This window comes from Triturus cristatus, chromosome 4_2 (assembly GCF_964204655.1).
Source record: "Triturus cristatus chromosome 4_2, aTriCri1.1, whole genome shotgun sequence".
In the NCBI taxonomy this organism is placed as follows: domain Eukaryota; kingdom Metazoa; phylum Chordata; class Amphibia; order Caudata; family Salamandridae; genus Triturus; species Triturus cristatus.
In genome coordinates, this window is record NC_140586.1 from 42160067 (window position 1) to 42175902 (window position 15836).

The window sequence follows — 15836 nt, forward strand, 5'->3', positions numbered from 1 at the left end:
AGTGAAGAACAGTCCCAGGCACTCTCTGAGCGGGAAACCAGGCCGCTCAGACCAATCCCAGGGATTGGCATCTAGGAACCTGCGCACTGTGCACCAGTCGAGGATTGGGAGAAGAGCAAGACAGAGCAGATACAGTGTCAGGTAAGTAATTATTTATTTTATTTTTTAAAACTTCTTTTTATTGATTACAGGTCAATCTTAAGAACATACGGTTACAAAATGAAATCTTGGGATACATAGCACTCCTTACACCCCATTGATACATCCATGACAGCTATACATTTACTACATCAACATTAGTAGAGATCGACAATCGTCTTTCTCATACCCATCTGGATCAGCTAGAATTTGTTTCCGATTCGATCGGTGGCGGAGTACAAATGTTCCCTCTATAAGCGTTCCAGGTTTCCCACACTCGTTCCCACTTTTTGGGGGCATGCTCGATGTATATATGCCGCCTTTTCCGCCACCATGGCCCCATTCATATCGCTACACCACTCGCGGAGCGTCGGAGAAGATTGTGAACCCCAGTATTTGGCTATATTTCACTTGGTAAACATCATGCCCAGCATCGCCCAGTCTTGTGTTGCATGATTAAGGTCAGTTGGTTCCCAGATATTCAAGAGACATCTTCTGGGTTCCGGCAGGACAGTCACTCCACTAACTTGTGTAATGGTTTGCATAATTGTTTCCCAGAAGGTCGTTATCACTGGGCACTCCCACAGTGTATGGTAAAAGGTACCAACTGCCCCGCATTGTCTCAAGCAAAGTGTGTTCTCAGCCTTTCCTATTTTGTGCTAGGTCACGCTTGTGTAATAGATGCAATGAAGTATCTTTAATTGTACTAGTCATAATTGTGAGGATATCGCCACTTGGCGTGGGGATGAAAGAGCTTTCTGCCAATCTGTCTCATCTAAATCCCCAACTTCGGTCTGCCATTTTTCGCTGAGTGGTTTTGTGGGATCTAGTTGATTATTGATGATTTTGCGATATGTGAGATAAATAGCTTTCTTGCCCATATACTCTGTTAATAGCCTATCTTCTAATGGTGAGGCCTCAGGGAGTGTAGTGCCAGCCGGGATAGCCGCCATGAGTGCATGCCTAATCTGACCCACCGTTGAGATTCCGATGGAGTCCCATCGTTTAAAGCCTTAACTAGTACGAAGTCTGCCTAGCCTTTGTGTTTCCCAAAGTGGGGTAAGCTGGGTTATGATACCGTCCCATCCTTGTTTTTTGAGTACTATTTGCCAAATTTGGACTGTATACGCTGTGGGTCCTATCAGTGGTATTGTGTGCTTTTTAGGTCTCGCGCCTAGCGTTGCACTGCATAACGGAGCTCGCGCAGCGCGAGACATTTAGTATGTGAAAAACGGGGTTTTAGCATTGACCTAGGAATCGCACACGCTCGTGCATGTGCTTTTCATTTTGTGCTACCCCATTGGCCTTTGCGTGCGTCTTTTTATAAAAGTCTGCACGCAATTGGTCACAGGCGGGCGCATTGCTCTTCCCATGGCCTGTTGGTGTCTATTACGCGCTTGGTGCGCGTAATAGATACCAATAGGCCATGTGGTTTCAATTATCGTGCCCAGACACGGGCGCAATAATTGAAACCACATGGCTCGCAGTGGCGCACATGCGCGCACCACTCGCGGGCTTCTTCTTTATTTTTGGATCCATTTCACACGAAAGCAACAAAAGCCGAAAGGCTAGGAGTAAACACCAAAGCTATTTTCTTTGCCAGTGCTTGATAGTATATAGTGCCGTCATTACTCCTCCTTCTCCCAGACTATGTCTGTCTGAGCGGAACGCTGGGTCTGTTTGTGGGGCGTGAAGCCACTGATTAAGTACTATCAGTTGGGAAGCCCAGTAATATATTTGTATATCTGGGAGTGCGATCCCGCCATCGTACCAGCTCTTTACCAATTTATTCATGGCAATACGGACTGGTTTCATTATTTATTTTTAAATGTTTCATTTTTTTGTATCTATGTATCCCCCACGCTGCCGCCCTACCACGTTGCATCAGGAGCAGCTGCCAATGCTGACCGATCAAATGACTTACTGACTGATTACTGCCTGAACGACTGGCAGACTAATTTACTGAATGACTGGATTATCTATAACACAATTAACTAAATGACTGACAAAGTAATTGACTTGTAAATGGTTGACTTGGCTTACTGACTGACTGCCTGACAATGGGCTCACACGATTGCTCACGCGCTCACATAAAAAATAATTCACTTCTGTTCACTTAATTACTCACTCACTCCTTAATGCACTGATACCACCTGTCCCCCACCTAGTCATTCACATGCTCCCTCCTAAAAGTGAAAATTAGGGTGTTTGCCACCTCTGTTGTATGTGGTGTGGTGCAGATGAGGGCTGAGATTGAAGTCTTCTGTGATGGATGTTTTGAGCGCTAGAGTCGTGCTAGTTGCCTCCTGTATGATGTGATCTCCACAGGTGACAACTGGGCTGGTTGCCTCCTCTAACATAAGTCGTTTTTAGGTCAAGCCTACTGCAGCGGGCATGCGCTGCTCTATGGGAGGCTTATTGTGAGCAATCCAAACTTCTCCGTGTGGCTAGGACTTTCCCCACGCATTAGGTTGGTTGTTGCCTGTGTCATTTATTTTTCGTAGCCTGCAAATGGCTAAAGGCGGACGCATGTCCCACCTCTTTAGCAAATGGTCACTCCCACAGCGTTTTGCTTGCGGGAGCGAGCAGCGGCAGTTGCATTCCTTACATTCCTTATAGCCCATGCGCGCACCTCTCGCGGGCTAGCAGATGACCCTTTCAGCAGCGCCACACGCCGCCACTTAAACAATAGCAGCTGCGCCTAAAATGACGTGCTTTCTCTTTCACTTGTTATACTTGCTTTCAGAGGTTTGATATATTTTTGTGCCCGAACCCCGTAAAGCTCCTCTGTTCGTGGCCATACTGGGTGCCACACCGCAGGCTTCCAGCCGGGTCTTTCTCGCGTTAAAGTTAAACAAAATTGTTTTATACAACTGTGTTTCTCTGGCGTCGCTCCCCTTTACAAGGACTGCGCCTTCCCTTTTGAAGTCGCCGCAAGGGGCCTGCAACACCAGAGATTAGTCACGGATGTGCCTCCCGCAAGATGCACCCGCCTGCATGTCTTGGAGGTGGCCTGACTGTAGAGCGCCTAGAAGCCTTTAGGGTTGAGCCGCGAGAGAACTGCTCGCGCGTTGACGGTAATTAATAATATTCAGGTGAGTCTGCGACTGCCACCCAGGGTTGTTCTAGATGGGGTAAATGCGCCACTCTCATTACATTCCTGGTTCCGGGCAGAGTTTTACCGAGTTGCTTGGAGGCACTTGATTGACCTTTAAAGAACATCCCACTCGCTCCTCAATGTGCAAGTAGCACTGAAGCCACTTAGTTTCACAAAAATAGCCCATGCCGCAGAATACACAGCACTTCTTACGAAGATTACACACACAGGTTTTTTCATTGAAAAGCTGTCTAAACACACATTTTCAATTGAACTATAAGCTATTCCCTTTTATTCTATGGCTTATCGGGTGAAGGGAGGGAGGGGTTCTCGTGCTGCAGCTCAATGTGTTCCCTCCCTACCACTGCCCTCAAATGCTGCACCTGACAATACATACAATAATTAATAACTATAAATACACCTAAATATATTTCACTGCAAAGCGGTGATTATCCTAGTGTGCGTGCGTGTCTATAGATCTACAAGTATATACACACTCCCCCTTGACGAGAGCCCTTTGAAGGTGCCCCAAGTAGTTTAATCTATGGTCCATTTTGGTCCCCCAACCCACCACCCCCGCAAATATCATTTCTAGAGACACTACTATCCTTGAGGCAGAAAGGCATTAAGGAGATATCACACAAAACAGTAGACGGCTCAAGCCTAGGGAGATACTATTCAACGATTCATTATTAAACAATACCTGACCCAGTGTTCACAGAGAACCTTGAGCGCACCTCTCCACTTCACGCCAGAAATTGAATGTTTTTATCATCCAACGAGTTTGTAAAGTCCAAGGTTGGTAGCGAGTTCCCTGAAATAATGTCTGTTTGACCATAACGTTTCCAATTTAGAAAGGAACATTTCAGTGGATTGATTGATTGATAATGTAATTATTTTATAAAGAACCATACCAGCCATTTATAGAATTCCAGAATTTCTTCTAAAGACTTGCAAATGTTCTCCACACACTTCTGTGGTCTGTGTAGGTCTATTATAAAGAACAGAATTGTATTGTCTATTCATGGGGCCTACTAAATCTGCACATATACTGTGTGTTTATCTGATATACTGCACTCATTCTGCCTAAGGCTACCCACAAATTGGCAGTGAAGCCATTGGAATTTTTTCTGAGATGCCTTTTTGGTGCCACTCAGTCACAATTGCAATTAGGGCTGTTATTGCGCTTTGTGAAAGTTTTTTTTTGTAGCAGCATACTTTTATTTCCAGATGAGTTTGCATGTTATAGAGACTGCGTGTGACCCTCCTGATGGAGGGCTGACATAAACTGCCAGGCACTCGTATTAAATTACTGCACCTTAAGAGAACCTAGGTGAGCATGCGACCTATGGACAATGTGCATTTTACACTCCTGCTGCCTGGCATGAAGCAGGGCACGATGTGTACAATGTGTGTTATTTCCTAGGTCACAAAGTGTCATTTTGAGCCCTTACTGATGTGTGATTTCTCACACACCAGATTGATTTCTCACACCTTGTTTAAATAAGCAGCGACATCAGTCACATACCCACATTGCGCCTGGAGTTGTGCTGCTCGCACTCCCAACCCCTGAAGCCTGCGTCCACACTGCACTGGACAGTCTGTAGTCCCTTGCGGGTAGTTCCTGCCACACTGCTGTACCATGCTAGTAAGTTGCCTTTCGAATATGTTTTTAAATCGCAGCACAGATTTCGCTTTTGTATTCTGTTGAGGATTGGTTTTAACAAGGTTTGTTTTGGAACCTTGATGTAAACATTTATAATTTTAGCTAAACTATTCTAAGCTGTCTTCTCTGTGAAAGTCCACTTCAAAATGTATGTTAAAAAGGTAATTCATTTGCCATCCTGTACCTTGATTACTTTTAAATTCAAAAAGTGTAATAAAATGTGGTCGGTCAGACGCTTTCATGTAAAAAGCAGCGCTGCATACATACTGCGCTTATCGGTGGATATCATGTTCAGTGTGTTGGTAAATGTTTTCAACTATGATGGTAGGTGTGCCCTCGCCACTTTAAGTTCCTCGATATAACAACTTATCAAACCACTGCTGTCCCCTTAGCACTTTGCAGCCCCTCTTCGCCCAGCCCTGGCAACAGACCTGCAGTCCCTGTGCATGAAGCAACTCTTATGAATGCCAATTAACCTCGCCTTTGTAGCCACTCTATAAGCCACCCTGCCCTGACTCTACCGGCACTATGTGTGCCCCAGACCACCCTGCTTTGCCCCTCCAGCCCGGGCCGTTTGTGTCACACCCCTTGCAGACCCTTTGTGTTTACAGCCCTTGTGTGGCATCGCCCTCCCCTCCTGCACGGCAAACGATGTGCCACTCTCCATACTACAGTCCCTCTGCATGCCACCCACCTGTCCTGATGCTGTTCTGTGTCTCTCGCCCCCGCCCCCTCCAGCACTTTCTGTTTTGCCTGCCTGCACCTCCAACCTTTCTTTGCACCTCTACCACTTAGCAATGCCTCGTTGTGCCCTACTTCCTGCAGCCCCCGTGGGTTGCCCTTCCTCAACTTTCCTATCCAACAATGTACATCCCTTTCATCCACAGCCCCCTGGAGTGGTTCCACTGCATAGTTAAATACTTATAAGGTCCCAAAGCGAGACCGATTGCATTACCAATGCTTGTTCAGGTAGGGCTGTCCATCTTCGTGCCTACTCCTGGCATTTGAGACTGGACGCTTGCTACTACTTGTGGCTTTTCTCCCATGATTCCTAGAGTGAAACCGGAAGAGTTCTGTTCCCTGCTTCCTATACCACACCTCTGACCCTCTCCCGGTTCAACCACAGTACTCACCCGGCCTAGACAAAAGGGCCGTCACCAGAGCACTTGCATCACCAGCCTAGGGTCAGGCTTAGAGTGCTTGCAGCCTAAGCCCTGCCATCCTGGAGAGAAGAGCGCCCAGTCAAGTCAAGTCAAGTCAAACTTTATTCGATTAGTTAAAACCATCAAAGTACATATCACAAAACAAAACAATTCAAGCACAGCACATACATACATTAAAATGACTCAATCAGGTTATGGCGCCTTCCTTGAAATTGTAATAAAACATCATATAGTCGAGTCCCAGATAGTCCCTAATAGGAGAAACCAGAGTTAAGTGCTCCAACCAAGTTTAATCAGTCCTGGGAATAAAATAAATATCTAAGATAAAAATTGACCAGATCAAAACTTAACCATTATCAGACGAGGTTAAAATAGAATAGTAAATGAATGACACAGTTAAGAAACAGAGTCCCCACTATGGTTCGGTGGTAGCTTGTTCCTGCGTCTAATTGTGCCTACTAAATAGCTTGCAACCCCAAAACACACCACTGGTGTCGCCAGCATTTGCAGGTATGCCAGTGCTGGCCTAACTTGTTCAAAGTTGTGTCCTTTTAGGAGGGGGATAATATGTTTCTTAGTGCCCAGTCGTATCTCATAACGCCTCCAGACGGGCATCTCTCGAACCCTGACGTCCATGATTTCCCAGATCATTCAGGAAACTGAAGGAGTATTCTCACTCCTTCCAACTCTGGACTCTGCAGACAAATGCTTCAATTACGGACAGGGGGAAGGAAGGGACTCTCTATTTCTAAGTAGCCATCTTTTGCAAAAGTTTTGTGCTTCATCAGCAGTGGGATAGAGACTAGACGGTCTCCAGGCAGAGAAAGGTCCCACTCCCAATAAATCAAAGTTGCAATGCACAATACTATCTGTACAGTCCCACAGAGACCACAATTCAGCCATCAATCCGAGGAGTAATGCTACAGACATTCCTGCATCAAGACTGGGTTATGGTGCGTGTTGTTATATGCAGAAAAACACACTACGAAAACTGCCCTAATCTGCTTCTCGAACCTCAACTATGCTTATAGCAGAAAAATCATGCTAAGTTTAAAAAATTCCCCCAAAATCAACTCTTCTACCAACAGCCATAAATTGAGTGTTTGAGTGGTTAACAACCGGATGCTAACAAACTATCTTAAATTGAACAACCAAAAACAGCAATACTCACATACAGGATATAGACCATTCCTCACCCCACTTTCATTGGCACAAAAGTACTTGAACCATCACCATTTCACACAGTACAAGTGAGGAATTAATGGGGGATTATGAACACCAAGGTCACCCTCATAGCACATGTAAACCACGTTTACCAATTAACATTCTGAATCATGAGAGCGCCGTGTCAAATACTCACTTACCGGGGTTTGTCTCAATGTGTACAAACTACCTTTGCTTAATCTTCCCCCATCTTGATTATGCCAGCAGTCTATGCCTAGAAATATCTGTGCTTTTAAGAATTTGATGGTGGATTTCACTACTCGCTTGACGAGTATTGACGTCAAACACTCTTTTATCCCTATCAATCACATGTATATATTTTTGTACATAGCACGTATGCACTTTTTTCACTATTGATCACAGTCAGTGCGCCTTCACCTTATAGGAGCACCTTATCTTTTGTATGATACAAGTAATGTATAATAAACACTAAAAATTTATATATATATATATATATATATATATATATATCCAAAATCGAAGGTTGCCCAACAGTGACGACGCCACACAGCAGAGAGTTCAACGCCTTTAATGAATGGCTGTAGCGCAACAGGGTAACAGTCTCACCCCCAGATCCATCAGCAGCCCAACGCGTTTCAAGCACTACGATGCTCTTGTTCACGGGCAAATGGCAAAGAAAGATGGCAGGCAATCAATCAGGAACAGCTGATAAGCACACAACTAGTCCCGCCTCCGTGGGCGTATGCATGCAGAGCATGCTGGTACTGTGAGTTCCTGTTGGTTTCACCACAGTGGGTGCCTATCCATCCTTCACTATAATCCAGCATTATTACCCCAGTGGGTTGAAGGGAGCTGAAAAAACACCGCTGAGCTTAAATCCAAAGTCCATTCACACGGCACTCCCAGCTTCACAGAGTTCGCAAGTACGAACTCAGGATCTGCTCGAAAACAGCGGGGCGTCCTCGCGACCAGGCCGGCCGCATTACATCCAAAATCGAAGGTTGCCCAACAGTGACGACGCCACACAGCAGAGAGTTCAACGCCTTTAATGAATGGCTGTAGCGCAACAGGGTAACAGTCTCACCCCCAGATCCATCAGCAGCCCAACGCGTTTCAAGCACTACGATGCTCTTGTTCACGGGCAAATGGCAAAGAAAGATGGCAGGCAATCAATCAGGAACAGCTGATAAGCACACAACTAGTCCCGCCTCCGTGGGCGTATGCATGCAGAGCATGCTGGTACTGTGAGTTCCTGTTGGTTTCACCACAGTGGGTGCCTATCCATCCTTCACTATAATCCAGCATTATTACCCCAGTGGGTTGAAGAGAGCTGAAAAAACACCGCTGAGCTTAAATCCAAAGTCCGTTCACACGGCACTCCCAGCTTCACAGAGTTCGCAAGTACGAACTCAGGATCTGCTTGAAAACAGCGGGGCGTCCTCGCGACCAGGCCGGCCGCATTACATCCAAAATCGAAGGTTGCCCAACAGTGACGACGCCACACAGCAGAGAGTTCAACGCCTTTAATGAATGGCTGTAGCGCAACAGGGTAACAGTCTCACCCCCAGATCCATCAGCAGCCCAACGCGTTTCAAGCACTACGATGCTCTTGTTCACGGGCAAATGGCAAAGAAAGATGGCAGGCAATCAATCAGGAACAGCTGATAAGCACACAACTAGTCCCGCCTCCGTGGGCGTATGCATGCAGAGCATGCTGGTACTGTGAGTTCCTGTTGGTTTCACCACAGTGGGTGCCTATCCATCCTTCACTATAATCCAGCATTATTACCCCAGTGGGTTGAAGGGAGCTGAAAAAACACCGCTGAGCTTAAATCCAAAGTCCATTCACACGGCACTCCCAGCTTCACAGAGTTCGCAAGTACGAACTCAGGATCTGCTTGAAAACAGCGGGGCGTCCTCGCGACCAGGCCGGCCGCATTACATCCAAAATCGAAGGTTGCCCAACAGTGACGACGCCACACAGCAGAGAGTTCAACGCCTTTAATGAATGGCTGTAGCGCAACAGGGTAACAGTCTCACCCCCAGATCCATCAGCAGCCCAACGCGTTTCAAGTACTACGATGCTCTTGTTCACGGGCAAATGGCAAAGAAAGATGGCAGGCAATCAATCAGGAACAGCTGATAAGCACACAACTAGTCCCACCTCCGTGGGCGTATGCATGCAGAGCATGCTGGTACTGTGAGTTCCTGTTGGTTTCACCACAGTGGGTGCCTATCCATCCTTCACTATAATCCAGCATTATTACCCCAGTGGGTTGAAGGGAGCTGAAAAAACACCGCTGAGCTTAAATCCAAAGTCCATTGACACGGCACTCCCAGCTTCACAGAGTTCGCAAGTACGAACTCAGGATCTGCTTGAAAACAGCGGGGCGTCCTCGCGACCAGGCCGGCCGCATTACATCCAAAATCGAAGGTTGCCCAACAGTGACGACGCCACACAGCAGAGAGTTCAACGCCTTTAATGAATGGCTGTAGCGCAACAGGGTAACAGTCTCACCCCCAGATCCATCAGCAGCCCAACGCGTTTCAAGCACTACATGGCAACGCCACCCTGCAGTTGGCTCGTTCTTGCCTCAAGGCAAACTTTGTGTGGATATATATATATATATATATATTCATAACCGAGAAGATACATAAAAATAAATGCACTAAACACATTATTGAAAACCGACTCTTATAAGGGGTATATTCTATCTCTGTTTTGATACTATTGCTGTGGAAGTCAAGGGCTACACTTCCCCCGTGGGGACCACCTTTTACATATAAACAGTCTATGCCAGGCTTCTCCAAAGAGCAGCTTGGGGGCTACTAGTAGCGATCCAGCTACCTGTAAGAAGTTCTCCTGTGTGCAGTCCAGTCTACTAAATTGGAAGCTTTTGCTTGGTTTAATTAATATATGTGTAGCAAAACAGAGCGGTTTGTATTTAAGATGAAATTCTGTGTAGTTTTGGAACGCATACATTGATGTATGAAGAAAAATGGCGGAATTTCCAAATTATATTTAAAGCTGATATTTCCGTGATAAATCATGTGAAGTAGCGAAGACAATACTAATATCATTACATTGGTACCAGGGGCATTAAAACTATGGCTGTTATGTATTACCCATGTATAGACATTTCCAATTGACAAAGCCTTTTTTCACAGTACTGCTAGTAAACCTTTTTGATGCACTGAGGTGATCACTGCTAGTAATCTTGCATATTTTGGTCACTGATGTAATCTTGTCTGACGTTGTCACTATTACAACACTAATAATGTTGGTAGCCCAGGATGCTTTTCATCAAACTTAAGTAGCTCTTATTACAGAAAAGGTTGGAAACCCCCTAGTCCATACCATATAGCTCCTCTCTATTGCCTCTGTAAACAATGAAGAACCCAAAACACAGCTGCCAGACAACTTCTTAATGTACCTATCTGTACTCATATTTGTCCAGTACTCAATTACAATGGCTGCTTGTGGTCAGACGTATCACCTTTAAAGCCTTGTATATTGCACACCAAGCCATCCATTATGCACACCAATCTTCCATAGTGTACACCAAGTCCTCCACTATGCTGGACCACTCTTCCCACAACATTATCTCTTCACTTAATGTCCAACTACATTCCTACATTTTAGGGAAGAAAGACACATTCTTTAAAAAGTCTTGCACCAAAAAGTTGCTCTTCCTCAGTCCAGACGGCCAATCTCTGGAACTTGATTCCTTCAACTATAAAAGAATTGGCAACAATAAGAATAATTTCAGAGAGCATTAAGTTCTTGTGTCTCTCATTCACATAACTTTAAGTTACTGACTAAGCAAACATTGGTAAAGCCAACAGATCTCACCTATACAACATCTGTTGGCCTATTTTCTTTTTAGTCTGTTGCACAACAGTGCAGCTGTTGTGCGAAATGGCTGAAAGTAAAGAAAATAAAAGTGCTATGATATGGCCTTAGCCTTTTTTTCTGGTGGGAGGGGTGCGAGGGAGGGGGCAACCTATAACAGAGGTAAGACGACCAAACAAGGGAAGTGGGAGCGCTATGGTTTCAAGTTACAACGGGGAGAGCAGAAGGCAAGAAATGATGGAGCAAGTAGCAACAGGGGTCGGGGAAGAGGGTCGGTGGGCGGGGCAAGCAACAGGGTATAGGTACAAGGAAATGTAGGCAAGGTGGGGGGGGACAGGTAGAGACCAGCCTGCTAACCTATGCACTTTTGTGGAGTGCTACGCTTATAAATAAAATCACAGAGGGCAGGTGGGGGCAAGCAATGAGGGGGCAAGCCGCAACGTGATTGAGGTGGTGGGAGAAACGGGGACAAGCAACAATGGAATGTGGAAGCAGAAACAGCATGCAAAATAAAGCACTCTTATGGAGTGCTACACTATAGAATAAAAAAAAGTACCAATGCAAGCTCAAGTGGAAGGACACTGGGCGCAGACAGGAAGCTGTATTTGGTCCATGCTCCATGGAACCTAACAAAGACAGGAAGAGAACGGGAAAGGAGGATGTGTTGCTCAATGAGAAGCAAAGCCAACCAACGGTAAGTATTGGGCAGGCTCTAAGGCCTTTAAAAAAAATTATTTACAAGAGACTCTCAGGCAACAGCGTGTGCGCTGTCTCAGGAGAGATTTGTAAAGAAGGTAGGTAGCAATGTTAAAGTTTTCTCCGAAAAAAGTGTGCAATTTTAGGTGACATCATTTTTTAATACTAATGATTTTTATAATGAATATAGTTGTAATTGCTGAATTATTAATGTTGCACTCAAAACAATTTTTATTAGTTGTTTAGAAGTGGATTTATTAATGTAATTGTGCCGCATTTCTGGAGAGACAACATTGTATTAAAATAGATGCAGTTTTGGTGTTCTGTTCATCTTGATCCTGCCCTTTACCCCATCCAATCAATATCCCCCTGCGTGTCTTCTCTTCCCACAGTTTTCGCAGAGTACTGTGACACAACTGATTATTATCCTTAGAGAGTATGTATTTTGCATGAAACTTTCCCCGTGTACCTAATATAACATTCTGAAGGATACTTCTACAGCAAGTTCCGATGTAGGCCTACTAGTACACTGGTGTAGGTGTCTTTGTTCGAAAATGTTTCTTATTGTTTTGCACGTATCCAGACTGTGTGAGCTAATGGAAGATGCCTTCAGCCTTAGAAATGGATTAATGTTATAATTATTTTTGTGACAATCATCATTCTGATTTGCTTAATGTGTTATCAATTCAGTTAAGTTCAATTACTTTATTCGGAAAAAATGTATCCATAAAAGATAAAATCACAAACAAGCATTGAAAATGCAAAAGGTCTCGCCTTTTATTAAGTTAAAGCAATTTGCTTTGCTAAGGGTATTGTATAGCAAAGCAAATGGCTTTAACTTAATGAAAGGCAAGACCTATTGCACTTTAATGCTTGATAACCGTTCCCTCCTTCCTTCCTCGCCCTCTTGGTGCTCCAAGGCCGAGCCGCCTTTGGTTTACCAGCCTGCGGCCCGGAGGCTGTTACAAACAGTGCCTCCTCGTCCCCTCCTCCTCACAGGGGGGCAGTGGGGGCCCATTAATGTTCACAGGCTCCTCTGGCGGGGTGGGGAGGACCACCTCCTGCCGCCACCACTGCCCGCAGCAAAGAGCTCCCAGACTGTAACCAGACTGCAAACAGTGTCTGCTCGGCGACTCCTCCTTACAGGGGGGGCTCTGGGGGGTCTCATTAATGTCCACAGGCTCCTCCAAACGGTGATGTACCTGGAAGAAATAGGGGGTGGGGGCGGGCGGGGGACACCACAACTGCCCGCAGCACAGTGCACCCAGACTGCAAACAGTGTCCCCCTCGGCGCCTTCTCAGGTGCGAATCCCCAAGTACATCATGGGCACTCGCTTTAAACAGAAGGCGGGAGCTCCGCAGTTTACACTTTCTTTACACATGCATCATTCATTACAATGTATTAGTTTGATTTATACTTTCTCTCAGAGTAAAGAAAGAAAATCCGCATTTCTTGCACATTGGCATAAATATATACCCGATTATAAAAACTGGTGTGAACCATAATCCACCAGTGTTAATAATAGTTTCTAAAGAGTCTCAACAGTGTCCTTACGGCGAGCAAGAACACTTTTTTTAAGGAGCTGCACTAATAGCTAACACTTATAAGGTCCCAAAGGCGAGACCTATTGACTATGCCAATGCTTGTCTTGCGCTTGTTGGGAATGACGGGCTGCCCGTGAGGTGGTGGGGAATGGAGAGGAGGGGGGTGTTGAAGCAAGGAAAGGCACGTACAGCGGCAATAACGTGCATGCAAAGTAAAGTTAAACACGCGGCCGCCATAATTAAATGTAAAAAAAAACCAAATAAACATCGCGCTTCACAACGTGCGTACAAAGTACAGCTACTTCATCTGCTAACTGTCAGGCCTTATTATTAGTAGACTACAGACTGACTACGCTTGTGAGGACGCCATGACACCGGCACTGCTCGCCGCTTAAGCTCTGGTAACTTTTACAGCACGAAGAAGAAGTATCCATTGCTTGTCTTACGCTTGTTGGGAATGACGGGCTGCCTGTGGGGTGGGGGGGTTGGAGGGGAGGGGGGTGTTGAAGCAAGGAAAGGCACGTACAGTGGCAATAACGTGCGTACAAAGTAAAGTTAAACACGCGGCCACCATAATTAAATGTAACTAAAAAAAACAAATAAACATTGCGCTTCACTACGTGTGTACAAAGTACAGCTAAACGCACGTCCGCCATATTTCAATGTAAATAAAAAAATGAATGGAGCGCGATGTGCACATACAACTCAGAACATCACGCTTCACAACGTGCGTACAAAGTAAAGCTAAACAGGTGGCTGCTATAATTACTACGCTTTTAAGGACGCCATGATACCGCCGACTTAAAAAAAAGCTGTTGCCACGCCATTGTGCGAATGAAAAAAAGAAAGTGCTCACCCAGCAATTAGAAGGCACTGTGTCACACCGCAAGTAAAAGAGCCAATCCCGGTGGGCGGGGCCAAAAGCGGACATGGTGGCAACCCTCAGTGTAATGATTGCCTCCGGTGCCATCATTACACTGTGTTTTGCATCATCCATGACGCAAAACAACGCGCACGAATCAAAATTGTAGGCGGAGCAGCGACACGACTTCTGGAATCGTATCGATTCCAAGAAGCCCTCACATGGCGAGTGCAGCGCTTGCACGCTGCTAACACTAGGCGAGACCTAAAAAGTACATGAAAGCACAAGTTCATGATAACCATAAAAACTTATATGTATAAAATCAACAGTGCAGAACAATAAAATATTACTTATACAGTGATCATCGTATTACATGCACAAACTGCAGTTATCAAAAAAGCATCCACACGAAATACTAATTCATCATCTTCCAAATGAGTAGGGTCCTGTATGCATCTCTATAGTGTGTGGGGGAGTGCATTTTAAAAAAGGGAGTTAAAAACAATTTTATATATTGTATATAAAACTTACAAGAAAATAAAAAGTGTAGTATGGTTTGACCTGAGTGACCATCGCAAGGGCATGGAATTTGATCAAGGTTAGTATGGAAAACACAATAAATACTTTACAGCGCCAGCCCTTAAACGGAAAAGGAGACCCCGTTCCCAATGGCCCATAAGTTTGGTAAGGTAACTGGCCAACAAACAATGGTAATTTTCAATGTTCAAAAAAGTAACTACAGTAGAATTCCTAGATTCCTTATCAAGTCTATCCTTACTAAAAAGAGCATATGGGGCCCCTCACAGATCTCTTTTATTTACAGTTTCAATCTCATGTGGATTATCAAAAATATGTTCATAAGTAATCCTACTTAAACTGGATCTCACCTTGCTAGCCATGGGATATCCATGCCTTTATCACAATTAAGGCAGTCTGTTATCATTTCCCTTGTAATGGCCGCCGCCGTATTTGTCCATAAGGCTAGCCAAAATAGTTCAGGACGGGCCCTTATATAGCCTTCAATATAATGTAAGTTTAATTCACTGTGATAAACGTATTGGGACGTAGAGATAGGGGCGCCCAGGATTTTTCGACAAAACATGTTCTCCTCGTACTGGATGTTACTACATTTAGAGAAGCCCCATACCTCGGCGCCGTAAGTTGCCGTGGTTATGCACTGTGATTTTAAAAAATGCTAAATGGCTAAAATAGCCCTGACCTCCTGGGTTGGTGGAGACTAAGTACCAAATTAATTGTTTTAGAGAACTTCTTCCTGTAACAAGCAATATGATCAGTCCATGAACCATTAGCAGCAAAGACCAGTTCTAGATATGAGAAAGTGCTAGTGCATTGTAAACTCTGTTTACCCATGGAGAAAACATTTAGACAGTGCTTCCTCGGGCCACAGGCCATTTTAAAAGATTTTTTTAATTAGTGCACAGGTCTAAGGAGGCCATGACAATGCCATGCACCAAAAGGCGCGAGGCATTTGGTGTGCAGCCCATTAGGACCGCATCATCAGCATATAACAGGGCTGGGAGTATGTGGCCTTTAACTCTTGGGACATCTTTAGTGATCATTGATAAGGAAGCGTGTAAGTTATTAATGTATAAAATGAAAAGTAATGGGGC